Below are 19,964 nucleotides of genomic sequence, written 5' to 3'. Positions count from 1 at the left end.
GTGCAACACATTCCAGCTGCTCACACTGTGTTCGTGCACGTGTCTGAGCGTGTAAGAAACCATCACCGTGGTATCGTGCACACCTGCCTGACCATGTGTCCCTCCCGACAGCAGGTGGAATTTTTCATGGTTCCCCATTTCGTTTTTGGTTCGCGGATTTTCTTCCGGTGTGAAGGAGCCCTAAAACATCACACTCTCCAACACATACTTTACAGCACCTAATTGGGTCTTCAATGATCCATCATTGTGTGCACAATTCATTCATTTTTTTTAAACTGCCTTTTCTCAAACATCCATAGCTTTCAGTCAGTCAGCTGTATCCCATATATTGTCAAACAGCACATCAAAAAGAACAATAAAAGACTAAATACACTTTGTTGGTATTTCACCATATTTCTCAATATTATAAGAAGTAAAAAAATAATAAATGAAGGGAAAGAGAACTATGAATACTTGTGACTACATGTAATGTTTTTTACTCACTCATCTTCAACCACTTACTCCAATTAGGAGTCACGGGGAGGTTGGATATTATCCCAGTCATAGGCCATAAGGTGGGGTACACCCTTTGACAGGACACCCTTGGACATTTTGTAAATTTGGGCAATGAACATTTTTATTTATTGAATAATTTATATGGGGGACTTGTGAGTTTAACTTTACCACAATTTTATTTCAAAGTTATTGTGGTTTTGTGGTTTTGGTGAACGTGCGACATCAAGATGGTGATCCAATCAGACACTGTGAAAATACACTCCATTCACGTCATTTGGAAAGGAAAAATAATTTGCTTCTCCCATATACACAGATGTGAATCCCTCCTCTGCCAGTTTAACAGTGGATTAAAATGCACCACATTCTGTGTTCATACACTGATACAAAACAGAAAAGCAAAATAATGATGTAACATTCAGGCACTGAACAAGATGTGTAAAAGGGTCTACTGTGACACTCAGGCAACCACTGCAAACTGTGCTGATTCATTCTCAGCAGTGCATAATGCCAAACACATTTTTAAAGGTTCCCCCCATGAACACTGCATCAGTCACCAGCACATTAAACTTCATTCACTCATTCACTCACAGGAATGAGCTGATATTGGAGCTGAAAGTAAACATACAATATGAATCTGAAGGACAGATTATCAGCTTTAATCTGAAGGAATTCATAGGCATATCGTTTAAATGGTGTCAGAACTGCAATTTTTTTGTATTTGTTCCGCATTTTTAGGAATGTACTCTTGCTTCTCGGCACGAAGGTCCAGGTTTAAAAGCTCACCCTGCCGATTCTTGAAACAGGAAGGGCATCTGACTGAAAACTTGTGCCAAGTCAAAATACAGATCCATACCGGATCCTCTGTAGCAAACAAAAAAGTAAAAAGAAATGACCTTTTCCAAATTACAAGTAACCAAATAAGAGGTCTATCTGTAATAATGCATTTCCAATTTGTTGCTCTAGTATGATGTCTATAAAGTAGGGATGTCCCGATCCGATCACGTGATCGGAAATCGGGCCCGATCACGTGGTTTCAGACTTGCTTGAAATCGGATGTTGCATCCCGATCAGGAATCCGATATAGATTTTATCCTCATTATTTTGATCAGTGCTATTTCTGTTATGTGTCGGACGCAGCCCGGAGAACCGACCAGCGTTTGAAGGACCCAGTATGAAATAAGCAGAGCACGGTACAAAGGATAACAGAGTTTAATAAACATAACAGTGAAGTGATACGAAAACAACAAAAGAGTGCGCGGTCTGGCGTGGTGGATTGCGGTGCGCTCCCAGCAGCGCTAACGGTCCGGAGCCAGAAAACTGTTCGGACCCAAGGACCCCGCCGACACCCCCCAGGTGGCCGCGACAAACCGAGTCTGTGAAAGAAGAAATCATTATGTGAGTCCACACTCAACACACAGAGAGACCACTCAAAGGTGTACAAACAGCAAACACCTCCTGGCTTAATTGCAAATCAGCTTCCCACCCTGCAGGCATAGAACACCCTGTTCACAAAACTCCACTGCAGTGGAAGCTGATTTAAACGACTAACATACAGCTCAATATAATAAGGTGTGAGGGACACCACATTTACTGACTGTATAAATTTTAGTCACAAAACCAAACGTACCTCAGGAAGTGTGCTGACGAGCGTGAGACCTCACCCCCTCCTCTTTCACAGACCATGCATCAAACCTGGACGTTCTCCGCATCCACTGATGGGAGATGGCTCTAGAGACGACGATCTCACCCGTCTGGTCACAAGGTCGAGTCTCTGGCAAACACACACTGTGCACTCCAGACTTAAATGCCACCATGTTCCAATCCGTGTAGATGCACCACAGCTGTGAGTCCTGACGAGCTGCACGTGATCAGCCTCAGGTGATCAGGGTGAGGTCCTGATAAACTCAGCTACACAGCCACTCAGTCCCAAATGCGCACCACCTGGGAGGAAAACCAAAAGACAGAAACAGAAGACACACAAAAGCCAGCCAGGCACGCCAGCCACAACAATTTCAAGCTCATTATTGCAGATTAATGAGCCTTTCACGCGTCCGAAGCATCAAGAATAGGTCTAAAAAGCATTATTTTCAATGAGACGCGTTGCTTTTTAGAGGCGTCAGAAGCGGGAGCACGCATTGCCGCTTGTTGGCAGGCTGACACGGTCAAAGTTCAACCCAATCTTTTTTTTTTAATTGAACAAAAGAAAAAACATGAGTTCAACTGGACATTCTCGCACACGTGTGCGGCTGAAACCGGGAACAAGAGTTGCGCAGTGAATTTGGGAAGAAGAGATGGAATTGTAACCCGGACAGAGGTGGGGGGAGTTACACGCGCAAAGTTTCTTTTGCAGAACTGCTGTTGGTGTGTTTACACGCTCAGCCTGACGCCTCGATGGAATGACAAGAGGATGATGGACACTTTCCCACTGAAACGCTTGCTCAGTCATCCTTCTGTGCGCAGCAGGACCCGGTGCTGACCAAGTCCTCGGGACGACGATCTGTCATCTGATTAACAAAAAGAAAAAAACAAATTGTCCTGTGATCGTTTGTCTGCAAAACAGAGCGAGAGATGGTGTACGCACGAGCGACGTGCACACTCATCACATTTAGGTGCGCATCTTAAAGAGCTTCCGTCTTCATTCACGTTCACTGTGCTGCTCTGAACTTGTTGAACACTGATAAAGCATCAGAGGGGGACACTGAGGACTGTCAGGACACAAATGTAAGGTTTTTTTTTTTTTACTTTTCGAGTTGACTTTTGAACTTTCGACGCTCTGAGCAGTGAAGTAGCTTCGCGCAGTCCAATAGGAACGACACGTTGGGCCAAAACACGGAAGACTAGTGGCAGAAACCATGGAAATAGAGACCTGGAATGGACGTCATGTGACTAGCGGTGTACCGCACAGCGGCCATTACTGGGTGGAGAGAGCGCCTTGAGCCTGTTAAACAGAAGTGAAATGAGGGAAAAAAGGCAGCCAGTGTTTCACCTGCATCTTTCAACTGCACCAACTACAAAAACAAATTCTCGAATACTAAAATGAACTGTACAAGAGCCTTAATGTAATTATGTAAAATAAATGTCTATTTTAAAGTCGTTATGTTGCAATTTAATATCGATATACTGAGACTATAACTCACCATAAGTTCTTTTCATTAAGCTGCGCTCACATGCATACAAATACGGAAACAAAAATGTTTATATATATATATATATATATATATATATATACAAGGTCTGTTAGAAAACTATCCAACCTTTTTATTTATTTTTTTTAAACTATATGGATTTGAATCATGTGCGCTTGCATCAGCCAAGCTTGAACCTTCGTGCGCATGCGTAAGTTTTTTCACGCCTGTTGGTTGCGTCATTCGCCTGTGGGCAGGCTTTGAGTGAGCACTGGTCCACCCCCCTCGTCGGATTTTCATTGTCAGGAAATGGCTGAGCGCTCCATTTGTGTGTGAACGAAGTTATACATGCACACACACACTGAGACGTTCTTGTCTTTTCCACATTCTGCCGCAAGCAGGTGCTTCTATTTTTAGACACAAACAGAAACGATGGCAGGAGACATCAAACGCAATACACATTTCACTCATGGTACCAGCAACATGACACTTAACTCAGTCATGGTAACAACAACATGACACTTAACTAAACTGACTAAACCAATTGAACTACAAAAACACCTAAATCAATAACACTAACAATGCTGTTAAACTAACTAAACTAATAAAATCACACACTCACGCTTTGAAGTCTAGAATATAGTGAGTCCAGAATAGGGTTGGGTATCGGGAACTGGTTCTTTTCAGGTATCGTTAAGAAATGATTCGATCCACCGACATCAATAGCCTTTTTGCTTCCCTTATAGCTCCTTCAGAGCGGCCGTTGATTTGAGTGTGTTTACCAGGAAAATGATCTTTTCTCTACATTGATTACAGACCCTGCAGTGGGTCTATCAATCCGTTTCTGCAGCGTAGCTTTGCTTTGAACCTTGAACCAATGAAGCAGTGCTTTGATCTGCTGCTTCGCTGGTTCAGTGTTTCACTCCTCTTCAGAAATGGCAACTCCGCTTCTTAACCCCTCTCAAGCCATTAAAATATGTCAATTGTGAGTCACTTTTGTGCAGATTAAAGTGACTAACGGACTCCTGTTTTGTTGCGAGAAAGAAACGAGAATTGTCCTCCATTCCGTTGCTCCAAACGCTGCGCCGCTCTCTGCTGAGTCGAGTCTGTACAGAATTTATAACTTCAAAGCAAATCGCCATTTAAATCAAATTACACCTCTTTCCAAAGGTTGTAATATAAACAATAAACTGCAATTGATCAAAATGGGTTTTTTTCCTCCCAAAATGAGACATCCTGCACTGATGTGCAGCAGCCCAAGACTGCATGGCTGCAGATGTGCAGACTCCAGCAGCCATCTGAGTTCAGCTCAGACGTCTGGAGAGACTTTCATGCCATTAATGTCTGAAAAGAAATGCGTTTGACAAAAACTACAGATTTTGTTTATTACTATTTATGTCCAGAGATCAAGGATCCAGTGACCAATTTCATATTTATTTACTTTAAGACTCAATAAAATGTTGTTGACATAGAAAACCTGTAAAGCGTACTTTTAGTACACAGAAAATTCACAGGAGGTAAGGATAATGGAATCGATAAGGAATCAGATCGATAAGTGGAATCGATAATGGTATCGATATTGATAAAATCTTCTCAATATCCATCCCTAGTCCAGAATGTAGTTTGCAGCATCCATTGTTCAGTGTTGCTAGGTAATATCCATAGCTTCTCCAAAAATATTAGTCCTATCAACTTTCCATTTTAGCGGTGTTCATCCTTGACCCAAAATACATAAGCATACCAAACGGCATATGTCAGCTGCCCACAGTTTCTCTGTGATCAAAGTTACACACACGCATGCATGGAGAGCTTTTTGTCTTTTCCGCATTCTGCCACAAGCAGGTGCTTCTAATTTTAGACATGAATAAACTGAGACAGTGTTGGAAGACATCAAACACAGCACACATTTCACTGATGGTACCGGCAACATGAAACTTAACTCACTCATGGTAACGGCAAGCATGAGACTTCACTAAACTGACTAAACCAACTGACCTACTCGGGCTGAAATGATTAATCGAGTAACTCGAATAATTCGATTACAGAAAATGTTTGAGGCAAATTCTTTGCCTCGAGGCTTTGTTTAATGCTGTAGTACATATGCTTGCCTCTACTGGTGGTTGGCTCTCACTGCGGTATTGTATCACTTCCTGTTCCGGAGCACAGCAGTGTTTTTCTGTATCTGTTAGCTGTTTAATCTGCGCAGTTAGATTGATCTAGTTATCTAGATTACGATTTGTTTCCCAGTGTAATCTTTACGTGCCTTAACTAAAGCACTCCTTCTGCTGAATCACCTCTAAATTATTTACACATTATTCACTTTGCGTGTTTTTAGGAATCCGCTAGCTTAGCGTAGCTACTAGCTCTTAGCCGATTTAGCATGGCGGCTTCTCCTGTCTCTCCCGCACTTTTCTGCTCTGGGTGTGAAATGTTTAGTTATTCCTCGGCCTCCTTTAGCAGTAACGGTACTTGTAATAAGTGTAGCTTATTCGTAGCTTTGGAGGCCAGGCTGGGCGAATTGGAGACTCGGCTCCGCACCGTGGAAAATTCTACAGTTAGCCAGGCCCCTGTAGTCGGTGCGGACCAAGGTAGCTTAGCCGCCGTTAGTTCCCCCCTGGCAGATCCCGAGCAGCCGGGAAAGCAGGCTGACTGGGTGACTGTGAGGAGGAAGCGTAGCCCTAAACAGAAGCCCCGTGTACACCGCCAACCCGTTCACATCTCTAACCGTTTTTCCCCACTCGACGACACACCCGCCGAGGATCAAACTCTGGTTATTGGCGACTCTGTTTTGAGAAATGTGAAGTTAGCGACACCAGCAACCATAGTCAATTGTCTTCCGGGGGCCAGAGCAGGCGACATTGAAGGAAATTTGAAACTGCTGGCTAAGGCTAAGCGTAAATTTGGTAAGATTGTAATTCACGTCGGCAGTAATGACACCCGGTTATGCCAATCGGAGGTCACTAAAATTAACATTAAATCGGTGTGTAACTTTGCAAAAACAATGTCGGACTCTGTAGTTTTCTCTGGGCCCCTCCCCAATCGGACCGGGAGTGACATGTTTAGCCGCATGTTCTCCTTGAATTGCTGGCTGTCTGAGTGGTGTCCAAAAAATGAGGTGGGCTTCATAGATAATTGGCAAAGCTTCTGGGGAAAACCTGGTCTTGTTAGGAGAGACGGCATCCATCCCACTTTGGATGGAGCAGCTCTCATTTCTAGAAATCTGGCCAATTTTCTTAAATCCTCCAAACCGTGACTATCCAGGGTTGGGACCAGGAAGCAGAGTTGTAGTCTTACACACCTCTCTGCAGCTTCTCTCCCCCTGCCATCCCCTCATTACCCCATCCCCGTAGAGACGGTGCCTGCTCCCAGACTACCAATAACCAGCAAAAATCTATTTAAGCATAAAAATTCAAAAAGAAAAAATAATATAGCACCTTCAACTGCACCACAGACTAAAACAGTTAAATGTGGTCTATTAAACATTAGGTCTCTCTCTTCTAAGTCCCTGTTGGTAAATGATATAATAATTGATCAACATATTGATTTATTCTGCCTAACAGAAACCTGGTTACAGCAGGATGAATATGTTAGTTTAAATGAGTCAACACCCCCGAGTCACACTAACTGTCAGAATGCTCGTAGCACGGGCCGGGGCGGAGGATTAGCAGCAATCTTCCATTCCAGCTTATTAATTAATCAAAAACCCAGACAGAGCTTTAATTCATTTGAAAGCTTGTCTCTTAGTCTTGTCCATCCAAATTGGAAGTCAAAAAAAACAGTTTTATTTGTTATTATCTATCGTCCACCTGGTCGTTACTGTGAGTTTCTCTGTGAATTTTCAGACCTTTTGTCTGACTTAGTGCTTAGCTCAGATAAGATAATTACAGTGGCCGATTTTAACATCCACACAGATGCTGAGAATGACAGCCTCAACACTGCATTTAATCTATTATTAGACTCTATTGGCTTTGCTCAAAAAGTAAATGACTCCACCCACCACTTTAATCATATCTTAGATCTTGTTCTGACTTATGGTATGGAAATAGAAGACTTAACAGTATTCCCTGAAAACTCCCTTCTGTCTGATCATTTCTTAATAACATTTACATTTACTCTGATGGACTACCCAGCAGTAGGGAATAAGTTTCATTACACTAGAAGTCTTTCAGAAAGCGCTGTAACTAGGTTTAAGGATATGATTCCTTCTTTATGTTCTCTAATGCCATATAACAACACAGTGCAGAGTAGCTACCTAAACTCTGTAAGGGAGATAGAGTATCTCGTCAATAGTTTTACATCCTCATTGAAGACAACTTTGGATGCTGTAGCTCCTCTGAAAAAGAGAGCTTTAAATCAGAAGTGTCTGACTCCGTGGTATAACTCACAAACTCGTAGCTTAAAGCAGATAACCCGTAAGTTGGAGAGGAAATGGCATCTCACTAATTTAGAAGATCTTCACTTAGCCTGGAAAAAGAGTCTGTTGCTCTATAAAAAAGCCCTCCGTAAAGCTAGGACATCTTTCTACTCATCACTAATTGAAGAAAATAAGAACAACCCCAGGTTTCTTTTCAGCACTGTAGCCAGGCTGACAAAGAGTCAGAGCTCTATTGAGCTGAGTATTCCATTAACTTTAACTAGTAATGACTTCATGACTTTCTTTGCTAACAAAATTTTAACTATTAGAGAAAAAATTACTCATAACCATCCCAAAGACGTATCGTTATCTTTGGCTGCTTTCAGTGATGCCGGTATTTGGTTAGACTCTTTCTCTCCGATTGTTCTGTCTGAGTTATTTTCATTAGTTACTTCATCCAAACCATCAACATGTTTATTAGACCCCATTCCTACCAGGCTGCTCAAGGAAGCCCTACCATTATTTAATGCTTCGATCTTAAATATGATAAATCTATCTTTGTTAGTTGGCTATGTACCACAGGCTTTTAAGGTGGCAGTAATTAAACCATTACTTAAAAAGCCATCACTTGACCCAGCTATCTTAGCTAATTATAGGCCAATCTCCAACCTTCCTTTTCTCTCAAAAATTCTTGAAAGGGTAGTTGTAAAACAGCTAACTGATCATCTGCAGAGGAATGGTCTATTTGAAGAGTTTCAGTCAGGTTTTAGAATTCATCATAGTACAGAAACAGCATTAGTGAAGGTTACAAATGATCTTCTTATGGCCTCGGACAGTGGACTCATCTCTGTGCTTGTTCTTTTAGACCTCAGTGCTGCTTTTGATACTGTTGACCATAAAATTTTATTACAGAGATTAGAGCATGCCATAGGTATTAAAGGCACTGCGCTGCGGTGGTTTGAATCATATTTGTCTAATAGACTACAATTTGTTCATGTAAATGGGGAATCTTCTTCACAGACTAAAGTTAATTATGGAGTTCCACAAGGTTCTCTGCTAGGACCAATTTTATTCACTTTATATATGCTTCCCTTAGGCAGTATTATTAGACGGTATTGCTTACATTTTCATTGTTACGCAGATGATACCCAGCTTTATCTATCCATGAAGCCAGAGGACACACACCAATTAGCTAAACTGCAGGATTGTCTTACAGACATAAAGACATGGATGACCTCTAATTTCCTGCTTTTAAACTCAGATAAAACTGAAGTTATTGTACTTGGCCCCACAAATCTTAGAAACATGGTGTCTAACCAGATCCTTACTCTGGATGGCATTACCCTGACCTCTAGTAATACTGTGAGAAATCTTGGAGTCATTTTTGATCAGGATATGTCATTCAAAGCGCATATTAAACAAATATGTAGGACTGCTTTTTTGCATTTACGCAATATCTCTAAAATCAGAAAGGTCTTGTCTCAGAGTGATGCTGAAAAACTAATTCATGCATTTATTTCCTCTAGGCTGGACTATTGTAATTCATTATTATCAGGTTGTCCTAAAAGTTCCCTAAAAAGCCTTCAGTTAATTCAAAATGCTGCAGCTAGAGTACTGACGGGGACTAGAAGGAGAGAGCATATCTCACCCATATTGGCCTCTCTTCATTGGCTTCCTGTTAATTCTAGAATAGAATTTAAAATTCTTCTTCTTACTTATAAGGTTTTGAATAATCAGGTCCCATCTTATCTTAGGGACCTCGTAGTACCATATCACCCCAATAGAGCGCTTCGCTCTCAGACTGCAGGCTTACTTGTAGTTCCTAGGGTTTGTAAGAGTAGAATGGGAGGCAGAGCCTTCAGCTTTCAGGCTCCTCTCCTGTGGAACCAGCTCCCAATTCAGATCAGGGAGACAGACACCCTCTCTACTTTTAAGATTAGGCTTAAAACTTTCCTTTTTGCTAAAGCTTATAGTTAGGGCTGGATCAGGTGACCCTGAACCATCCCTTAGTTATGCTGCTATAGACGTAGACTGCTGGGGGGGTTCCCATGATGCACTGTTTCTTTCTCTTTTTGCTCTATATGCACCACTCTGCATTTAATCATTAGTGATCGATCTCTGCTCCCCTCCACAGCATGTCTTTTTCCTGGTTCTCTCCCTCAGCCCCAACCAGTCCCAGCAGAAGACTGCCCCTCCCTGAGCCTGGTTCTGCTGGAGGTTTCTTCCTGTTAAAAGGGAGTTTTTCCTTCCCACTGTAGCCAAGTGCTTGCTCACAGGGGGTCGTTTTGACCGTTGGGGTTTTACATAATTATTGTATGGCCTTGCCTTACAATATAAAGCACCTTGGGGCAACTGTTTGTTGTGATTTGGCACTATATAAAAAAATTGATTGAATTGATTGATATGCCAGGCCTGTATGTGGCGCTGTAATGCTCCCACAAAAAAAATAGGGAAGAAGTCCATAGAGCATGCGCATAACTAATGTAAGAGCTAATTAATGTAGCAGGCGACACTACAAGTTTACAAAGCCACACACTGAGTAAATTAAAGCCTTTTAAGAGAAAGGGTTCGTGCTGATCATCTGAAATGGACTTGTTGTGCATTTAAAGTGAGTGTGTTTGTATATTTTTTAAGACACGGTTTGGTCCACTGGCTGCTCTCCACCTCCGCAGATGAAGCAAAAGGACACACACTTTAAGTGAATTATGTTTAACTATTCCAAAAAAATGCCTTTATTCAGATTTGATATGAGTTTTTATCAACAGGCTGTACAGTTGATTTATCAGTGCAGCTTTTGTAGCAGTTTTTCAAAAGGTGTGTTATTCGCCAAGTATCCACAGAAACAATGAATTTGACTTCGGTTTGAGCTGCACAGCATGTATAAATATACACTAAACACTGAATAAATCACAGTAATAAAAAGCGCAAATGAAATGTGCAATAAGAAAAACAAAAAACGAATGTCCTGTCTGCAGACTGAAGATTTCACACACCGCCTGGCCTTATGGTTTGGCAAAACTCCAAAACTCTTAATAATGTGAGAAAATAAATAATTTCCCAGGAGAACAGAGAGAGAGGGAACACCCTAAACTTAAAAATCTGCATGATGGCACACCAACATTGTGCCATTGTTTAGGGAGAGCCCTGCCACTACTGATATTGTTTAAAAAACAAAAGTACTTTTTATCTGATTACTCCATTAATCAATAAAATAATCGACAGAATACTCGATTCCAAAAATAATTGATAGATGCAGCCCTATGAACTACAGAATCACAATTACACAATAACACTAACAACACTGTTAAACTAACATGAACCACAATAACATTTAAAACCTCAAAAGCCTGAACTCCCATAGTGCACTGCAGCACAACATCCACTGTTTAGCTAAAATTGCTAATTTCTCAAAAAACATTTGTCCTATCAACTTTCCATTTGTGCAGTGTTCATCCTTGACCCAAAATACATAAGCATACCAAAAGACAAATGTCACCTCTCCCCGGTTTCTCCATGATCGAAGCCATGCGCACACAAAGGCCACTTGGATATTATAATATAGATGTGCAGAGCTGTAGGAAGGCAAGTGAATGGAGAATATGATTTAAACAAAAGACAAAGATTAACTTGTCCCATAATGATGAGAAGAGTGTGGAAAAGGGAAGGAGGTGCTCTTGAGTGTCAGCCTACCACCTGACATGTTATAGTAAAGGCAGAGTTATGATTTAGCATTAGATCTTTCTGAGAGACTCTAAATAAGCATGTTTTGATCATAGGAGGAAACTGAAGTGCCCGGAGGAAACTCACGCAGACATGGGGAGAACATGCAATTTCATGAACATGAACTGGTTAACTGATTCCATCTGCTCAAAGTGATGTTAATCAGTAAAATCACCTGGTGGAGTGGGTGGTTGCAAAGAAAACCTGCACCCTCTTGACCTTGTCTGGAATGAGTTGAAGAGCTGTGTAGTAAATGAACAAATGAAAGGATTTTGATCAATTATGAGCATGCAGCAAAGATAGGCTCTTGTTAATATTTCCACGTCTCCCATTGAGTTTCACATTATTTGCAGTTTGTTGAAACAGCACTGCCTATCAGCACAGTTAAACACAGGATTGTTGGGCACAACAGAAAGTTTGGGCTCCCTGAGTGTCCCCTAGTTGATACAGTGACTGCTATGAAAAGCATCAGTTGGTAACATGGCTATCTTCCAACATGAGGATCAGGAGTTCAAATCCAGGTTACTTTTGTTTATGCGTTGATCTAAAAGTCAAGTCTGCAGCACTTGCTTTTGGATTTTATTTTCCTCACATTGAAAAAAAATGTCTGCAAAATGTACTTATAGTTTATGATTAGGGAACGGTTATCAGTTGTAATTAGTGCAGAAAAATAGCTGGTGTGTGGTATTTGACCTACTTCAAATTTGCAACTGCAAGTGCTACAATAACTGGAGTGTATTATGTTTGGACATCGAGCAACAGTGAAGATATGTCACAAGAAATTATACACATCTGAAAGAAAATTTTATATAAGTAGAAATCTGTGACCAAGCTGACAAAATGACTGGTCCCGTATACTAGTTGTTTGCATGCATTACATACTGCGGTAGTAAATTTTGTGCAATCTAATACCAGAATTAACAAACTGACCAACATCTCTAAATGTACACTCAAGAAAAATATAAACGCAACATTTTTGGTTTTGCTCCCATTTTGTATGAGATAAACTCAAAGATCTAAAACTTTTTCCACATACACAATATCACCATTTCCCTCAAATATTGTTCACAAACCAGTCTAAATCTGATAGTGAGCACTTCTCCTTTGCTGAGATAATCCATCCCACCTCACAGGTGTGCCGTATCAAGATGCTGATTAGACACCATGATTAGTGCACAGGTGTGCCTTATACTGTCCACAATAAAAGGCCACTCTGAAAGGTGCAGTTTTGTTTTATTGGGGATACCAGTCAGTATTTGGAGTGACCACCATTTGCCTCATGCAGTGCAACACATCTCCTTCGCATAGAGTTGATCAGGTTGTCAATTGTGGCCTGTGGAATGTTGGTCCACTCCTCTTCAATGGCTGTGCGAAGTTGCTGGATATTGGCAGGAACTGGTACACGCTGTCGTATACGCCGGTCCAGAGCATCCCAAACATGCTCAATGGGTGACATATCCTGTGAGTATGCCGGCCATGCAAGAACTGGGACATTTTCAGCTTCCAAGAATTGTGTACAGATCCTTGCAACATGGGGCCGTGCATTATCCTGCTGCAACATAAGGTGATGTTCTTGGATGTATGGCACAACAATGGGCCTCAGGATCTCGTCATGGTATCTCTGTGCATTCAAAATGCCATCAATAAAATGCACCTGTGTTCTTCGTCCATAACAGACGCCTGCCCATACCATAACCCCACCGCCACCATGGGCCACTTGATCCACAACACTGACATCAGAAAACCGCTCACCCACACGACGTCACACACGCTGTCTGCCATCTGCCCTGAACAGTGTGAACCGGGATTCATCCGTGAAGAGAACACCTCTCCAACGTGCCAAACGCCAGCGAATGTGAGCATTTGCCCACTCAAGTCAGTTACAACGACAAACTGGAGTCAGGTCGAGACCCCGATGAGGACGACGAGCATGCAGATGAGCTTCCCTGAGACGGTTTCTGACAGTTTGTGCAGAAATTCTTTGGTTATGCAAACCAATTGTTTCAGCAGCTGTCCGAGTGGCTGGTCTCAGACGATCTTGGAGGTGAACATGCTGGATGTGGAGGTCCTGGGCTGATGTGGTTACACGTGGTCTGCAGTTGTGAGACTGGTTGGATGTACTGCCAAATTCTCTGAAACGCCTTTGGAGACGGCTTATGGTAGAGAAATGAACATTCAATACACGAGCAACAGCTCTGGTTGACATTCCTGCTGTCAGCATGCCAATTGCACGCTCCCTCAAATCTTGCGACATCTGTGGCATTGAGCTGTGTGATAAAACTGCACCTTTCAGAGTGGCCTTTTATTGTGGGCAGTCTAAGGCACACCTGTGCACTAATCATGGTGTCTAATCAGCATCTTGATACGGCACACCTGTGAGGTGGGATGGATTATCTCAGCAAAGGAGAAGTGTTCACTATCACAGATTTAGACTAGTTTGTGAACAATATTTGAGGGAAATGGTGATATTGTGTATGTGGAAAAAGTTTTAGATCTTTGAGTTCATCTCATACAAAATGGGAGCAAAACCAAAAGTGTTGCGTTTATATTTTTGTTGAGTGTAATTGACAAATAAGATGTATTAAAAAAAAACAGTAACAACAAAGGTTCAATTATCTCCCATCGAAGATGTCGGACTAGAATTACTTTCCTTTATGCAACTATTCACATGGTGTGCTACCACTGTGTGAATTTTCAGTGAAATCTGTAAAGCAAAATTCAACATCATGCAGTATAATGCACTGATTGAACAGAAAATGCCAACTATCTACTGTTAAAGACATCAAATCTGAACCATTGCCCTTCGTGCATATCTTCATTTGGGGTCCTATCATTGTGTGAAGTTTCACTAAAATCCATCAAATGATCGATGAGTTGTGCTTACAAAGTTTATGTCATATTAGGAATCAAATAACACAAAATTCCAATTATTTCCCTTTCAAGCTTTTGGACCACAATTATTTCCTTTCATACATATCTTCATATGGTTGTGTCATTGTCTGAAATTTCACTGAAATCCAAGAAACATTTTGGAGGAGTTGTGCTTACAAATTCATTGACAGGCAGACACACAAATGGACCCAGCCCCTTGTATAAACAGCCCTAATTTTTTGTTTGAGGGACATATAAATGTGCAGAATTGTAGATTATATCAAAAATATATCACACCATTGTAATAACATTTCAAATAACTTGAAATAACATAAAATGAAGTGGCACATGTTTCTAAAAACAGATCCCAGTTGACATTATTTTTCATTCAAGGTAAGAAATAAGTGTTACATTTTAACAATGATATTGCCATGATTTTTGCAACCAAGTTAAATTGGCTACAAGACAGACGCTAATAAATAAATAAACAAATGATGATGATGCAATAGTCATATTTGTTTAGTTTTGTTGTATTTGGACAATTTGACCATTCGTAGTAATTTCCACCTGTGACCTGTTTTGGCCTCATCATAATGTACTTCTCTAAAACAGGCAATGTACATGCTACACATGCACGTACACACCCTGTGCTGACTGCAGCCATTCATTTGTTACATTTCAGCAACGGGGGGGCGAATGACGTGGAAGGACTTGAAGCAACGAGGCCACATGTAGGACTATGATGTCTACCTTTCGAAACAGACTCAAACATTGTGCCAAATTATGGGTGTTGGAAAGGCTTTTAAAAGTTCCAGGTAAGTGTTTTGAGTTTCCTATCACTAACTTATAATAGTGATGTAAAGTACTGCCATCATCCCCAGCCACAAATTCTATTCTTTAATTCTGGTTTTACTTTCCCGTTCTGTTGTATGTTTTGTTCTGTATCTGCCCACGTAGTGAGTATCACTTTTCTACCCACAGTTGATAGCTTAACATGGTCACTGACGCCAAGACGGGTTGTCGCATCCAGCAGGTGGCAGACATGTCTACGGGATATTACATAGGCAAAATAAAGTTGCTTTTTTGAGCCAACAGGTGCATCAACATTAACCATGGTCTAATGAGGTCACTGTCATTATGTGGTATTTTAATGTAGTCAGGATTGCATTTATTGTTTTTGAGTTACGAGGGCTGTCAATAAAGTATAGGTCCTTTTTATTTTTTTCAAAAACTATATGGATTTCATTCATATGTTTTTACGTCAGACATGCTTGAACCCTCATGCACATGCGTGAGTTTTTCCACGCCTGTTGGTGACGTCATTCACCTGTGAGCACTCCTTGTGGGAGGAGTCGTCCAGCCCCTCGTCGGAATTCCTTTGTCTGAGAAGTTGCTGAGAGACTGGCGCTTTGTTTGATCAAAATTTTTTCTAAACCTGTAAGGCACATCGAAGTGGACACAGTTCGAAAAATTAAGCTGGTTTTCGGTGAAAATTGTAACGGCTGATAAGAGATTTTGAGGTGATACTGTCGCTTTAAGGACTTCCCACGGTGTGAGACGTTGCGCAGCGGTCCCAGGCGCCGTCGTCAGCCTGTTTCAAACTGAAAACCTCCACATTTCAGGCTCTATTGATCCAGGACGTCGTGAGAGAACAGAGAAGTTTCAGAAGAAGTCGGTTTCAGCATTTTATCCGGATATTCCACTGTTAAAGGAGATTTTTTTAATGAAAGACGTGCGGACGGGTGCGTGCGGACGGGTGCGCACATCGGGACGCAGCCGGCGCGGTGCGGTGGCACAGGAAAAACACCTCCGTGTTGATAACCATTTGTAAAATCCAGGCGGCTTTTGATGGCTTTCAGTGGAGTGAGTATATGAGAAATTGTTTAACAGGTGGACATGTTCCAACTTGTCCTTAAGGCTTCCAACAGAGGTGTTTTTCCTGTGGCGGAGCATCGCAGCGGCTGCGAGCCGACGCTGCAATCCGTCCGCACGTCTTTCATTAAAAAAATCTCCTTTAACAGTGGAATATCCGGATAAAATGCTGAAACCGACTTCTTCTGAAACTTCTCTGTTCTCTCACGACGTCCTGGATCAATAGAGCCTGAAATGTGGAGGTTTTCAGCTTGAAACAGGCTGACGACGGCGCCTGAGAGCGCTGCGCGACGTCTCACACCGTGGGAAGTCCTTAAAGCGACAGTATCAGCTCAAAATCTCTCATCAGCCGTTAAAATTTTCACCGAAAACCAGCTTAATTTTTCGAACCGTGTCCACTTCGATGTGCCTCACAGCTTTAGAAAAAATTTTGATCAAACAAAGCACCAGTCTCTCAGCAACTTCTCAGACAAAGGAATTCCGACGAGGGGCTGGACGACTCCTGCCACAAGGAGTGCTCACAGGCGAATGACGTCACCGACAGGCGTGGAAAAACTCACGCATGCGCACGAGGGTTCAAGCATGTCTGACGTAAAAACATATGAATGAAATCCATATAGTTTTTGAAAAAAATAAAAAGGACCTATACTTTATTGACAGACCTCGTATTGTATGCAAAAGCTGACTGGGACAGACAAACTCACCAACTCAGCTACATGTTACCAGCACTGGGAATAACTCTAGACCAAAACAGCGGGTAAATAAATGCGAGTGTGTAAATGACATCAAATTACACAAAATACTCTGAAATTACAATGACATATGTTACAAATGGTGAAGGCCAGATAATACACTGAATGACACTTTGGAGTTGCAGATCAATAATATGGCAACACTTTTCAGAGTTGAGTCATTTCTGCCCGAATTCACACTTTTTTCTGTGCCCCCTCACGAAAAGTGCCCCATTTTTGTGACATGCTTTTTTAAAACTATTTATAACCCTCCCCTCTAACCATAATCTTAAGTGTCTCCCTTCTCCTAACCATAACCCCCCAGACGTCCCTCCATATGACCCCACATTTTGTGCCACCATCACGAAAAGTGACAGTATCACGAACCACAGATCAATTTAACTTTCGTAATGCCATCACGAATTGTGTGAGTTTGGGTTGTGCCATTTACAAGTGTAAACCACAAATCAACATCCAGGCATGTTTATAAACTGAAAACGGAGTTTACTGAAGGCAAACGTGAAATCTGGTGCACTTTATGCTGCCAGGTTGGATAACATCAGCCTGATTTAAAACATGCCGAGAACCTGGTTAAAACACTTCTCTTCCCATGACAATATTTCACTACCTGGAGTTCAAGGGAAGCTGTGACGAAAATCCCTTCAGTGTTCTACCATAAATATCAAGAGTGACGAAAAGAAGAAGAAGAAAAAAACAAAAAGGTTATTATTTCAACCTTGTAACCAGGGTTGAGCTGAAGCAGCATTCAAGTGTGCTACGTCTGAAGCACCGTTGTATGAAACAGACATTTCAGAAACAAAACAAAACAAAACAAAAAAATAAAATAGGTGCAGAAAATGAGCTCACCGGGCGGTCGAACACCTCCGAGGCCGCTGCTTGAACTCTGACGTGACAAACAGGCGTCTCAGGTACCTTGAAAGCGGGTCTTCGGGAGAAACAAATATCCGCACCTAACTTTAATCAGTCCGGTCATTTTTTTTTTTTTAATCTACAACGTAACCACTGACAACAGCCGGCGGCACGAGCGCGAGCGCGTGCAGCGCTCACGTTGCATAACAAGGCAGAAGTTGATAAGGCGCCGTTCGATAACTGCGGCTCTGACGCTCCTTTATTTGCAGACAAGACGCGCTGAAAACGTCCCCGTAAGCAGTCCCGAGTGGCGGCAGGCTGTGTCCGTGTCTTCTCCGGCTGCTGGACTCTACAACCTACCGCGGCTCGTAAACAGGACCGAGAGCGCAGAAAGTAGGTCAGCTGGAAGCTCAATACTCGGCTAACGACAGCACAACCGAGAGAGAGAGAGAGAGAGAGAGAGAGAGAGAGAGAGAAAGAACCCTGGATGATCAGGAAGGGAAGATTGTTATCTTTAAAACGTGCTAAATGCATAATAACACTGCCACTTAATGGTTATCTACCTTTTACCTTTTAAAGCTACAGTGTGTATTATTTAGGCAACCTTCATGAGCATAAATGCAATACAGCATTCACAACCATCTGGTCATCAGTGTGTAGCTGCAAGTAGCTGATGTGTTTTCATAAGCCTGGAATGGGCCCTTCATATTTACATGGGAGCGGACCTCCTCTTGGAGGCCACCATGTTGACACAGTAGCCCAAAAGGGATATACAGTACTTGCTCCAAATTTACCATTTTGCTGCATGTTTGGAAGAAACAAGTGCAGAGTCTGATAGGCTTACCACTGACAAGTGATGCTTTTCTGCAGAAGGCATTTACAAAGTACAGTTCAGTGTTTTTGCCCTTTTGACCCCAAAATCAATAGAATTACTGGGGTCAACATGCCTAACACACATACCATGTTTGGTGACAATCAGGCAAGTAGTAAGGAAGTTATTGTGCTCACAAGATTTTTACAAAATACAGTCTGAGGTGAGGTCTGTTTATAGCTCAAAGCTTATATTCAGAAGGACCCACAGCACATTCTCTCCACCTCCTCAGAACCCCAGACGAAAAATGTCAACTGGGAATTTGGCTCCAATCAGGAAACAATCCCAGATCACTGGCATCACAGTCCAATATGCAAACCATTACACCACCACTTCCCTTACTCTAGTGACCTTGACCTTTAGACCCGCAAGACAATAGGCTTCTCAAGTTCAATATAGCTAACACATACCAAGGTTAGTGACAAACAGGCATTTAAAAATAAGTGAATGCACTTATAAGAATTTTGAAAAGGATGCTCCAGTGGCCTTGCCATTTGACCCCAAAATTAGTTGAGTTTTTGGTGTCACAGTGCATAATGCATATACCAGGTTTGCTGTTAATGGGGCCAGTACAACTGAAGTAATCTTCCTCACAAATGAATTGTTGCATGACTGACTGACCAAAGCCCCACTCATACAGTGTGTTTGTGTCATTTAGAGGCCCATGTAGTATTCACCACCTAACTCACCACTATCCACCACAAACATGTCACACAACAAACAAAAAAGTATATTATAAATCATTTTTATCAATCGCAATGCCCTATTGGTTGATTTTCTTGAAGGACATTGGGCTAATCCAATGAAATCTCTCAACCCTCCTTGGCCTGTCCCTCCCATGTGGGGCTGGAAATGGATAAAAAGGCTACAAGTGGACACCGCAAAATGTGCCAAACTTAGTGATATGTTTGCCGTTGCCACCACAAGTTCAACGACAACGGCTACTGTCAGCCCAGTAAGAAGTAGCCGAAATGTTTATGAAGAGGGATGCTTCATTTGGGGATGGCAGAGGGCTGTGTGTGTGTGGGGGGGGGGGTAGCCTACACGGGTTAGAG

At 41.9% G+C, this 19,964-nt stretch overlaps 1 protein-coding gene across 10 annotated transcripts in view; it reads right to left on the bottom strand.

Annotated features, from left to right (window-relative positions):
• The window catches only part of npas2 (neuronal PAS domain protein 2), a 107,221-nt gene extending 88,755 nt beyond the window's left edge, over positions 1-18,466 (bottom strand). For 5 of the 10 annotated variants that reach the window (XM_034178730.1, XM_034178738.1, XM_034178736.1 and 2 more), the window contains exon 1: positions 18,036-18,465. The gene's annotated coding sequence lies outside the window, so the exon portion shown is untranslated. Of the gene's footprint in view, positions 1-18,035 lie in introns of all 10 variants that reach the window. The other 5 variants (XM_034178732.1, XM_034178734.1, XM_034178733.1 and 2 more) reach the window with 2 other exon arrangements.
• Positions 18,467-19,964: the final 1,498 nt, after the last annotated feature.

Source organism: Thalassophryne amazonica, chromosome 9 (genome assembly GCF_902500255.1).
Source record: "Thalassophryne amazonica chromosome 9, fThaAma1.1, whole genome shotgun sequence".
Taxonomy (NCBI): Eukaryota; Metazoa; Chordata; class Actinopteri; order Batrachoidiformes; family Batrachoididae; genus Thalassophryne; species Thalassophryne amazonica.
This window is presented reverse-complemented; position numbering and strand designations above follow the sequence as displayed.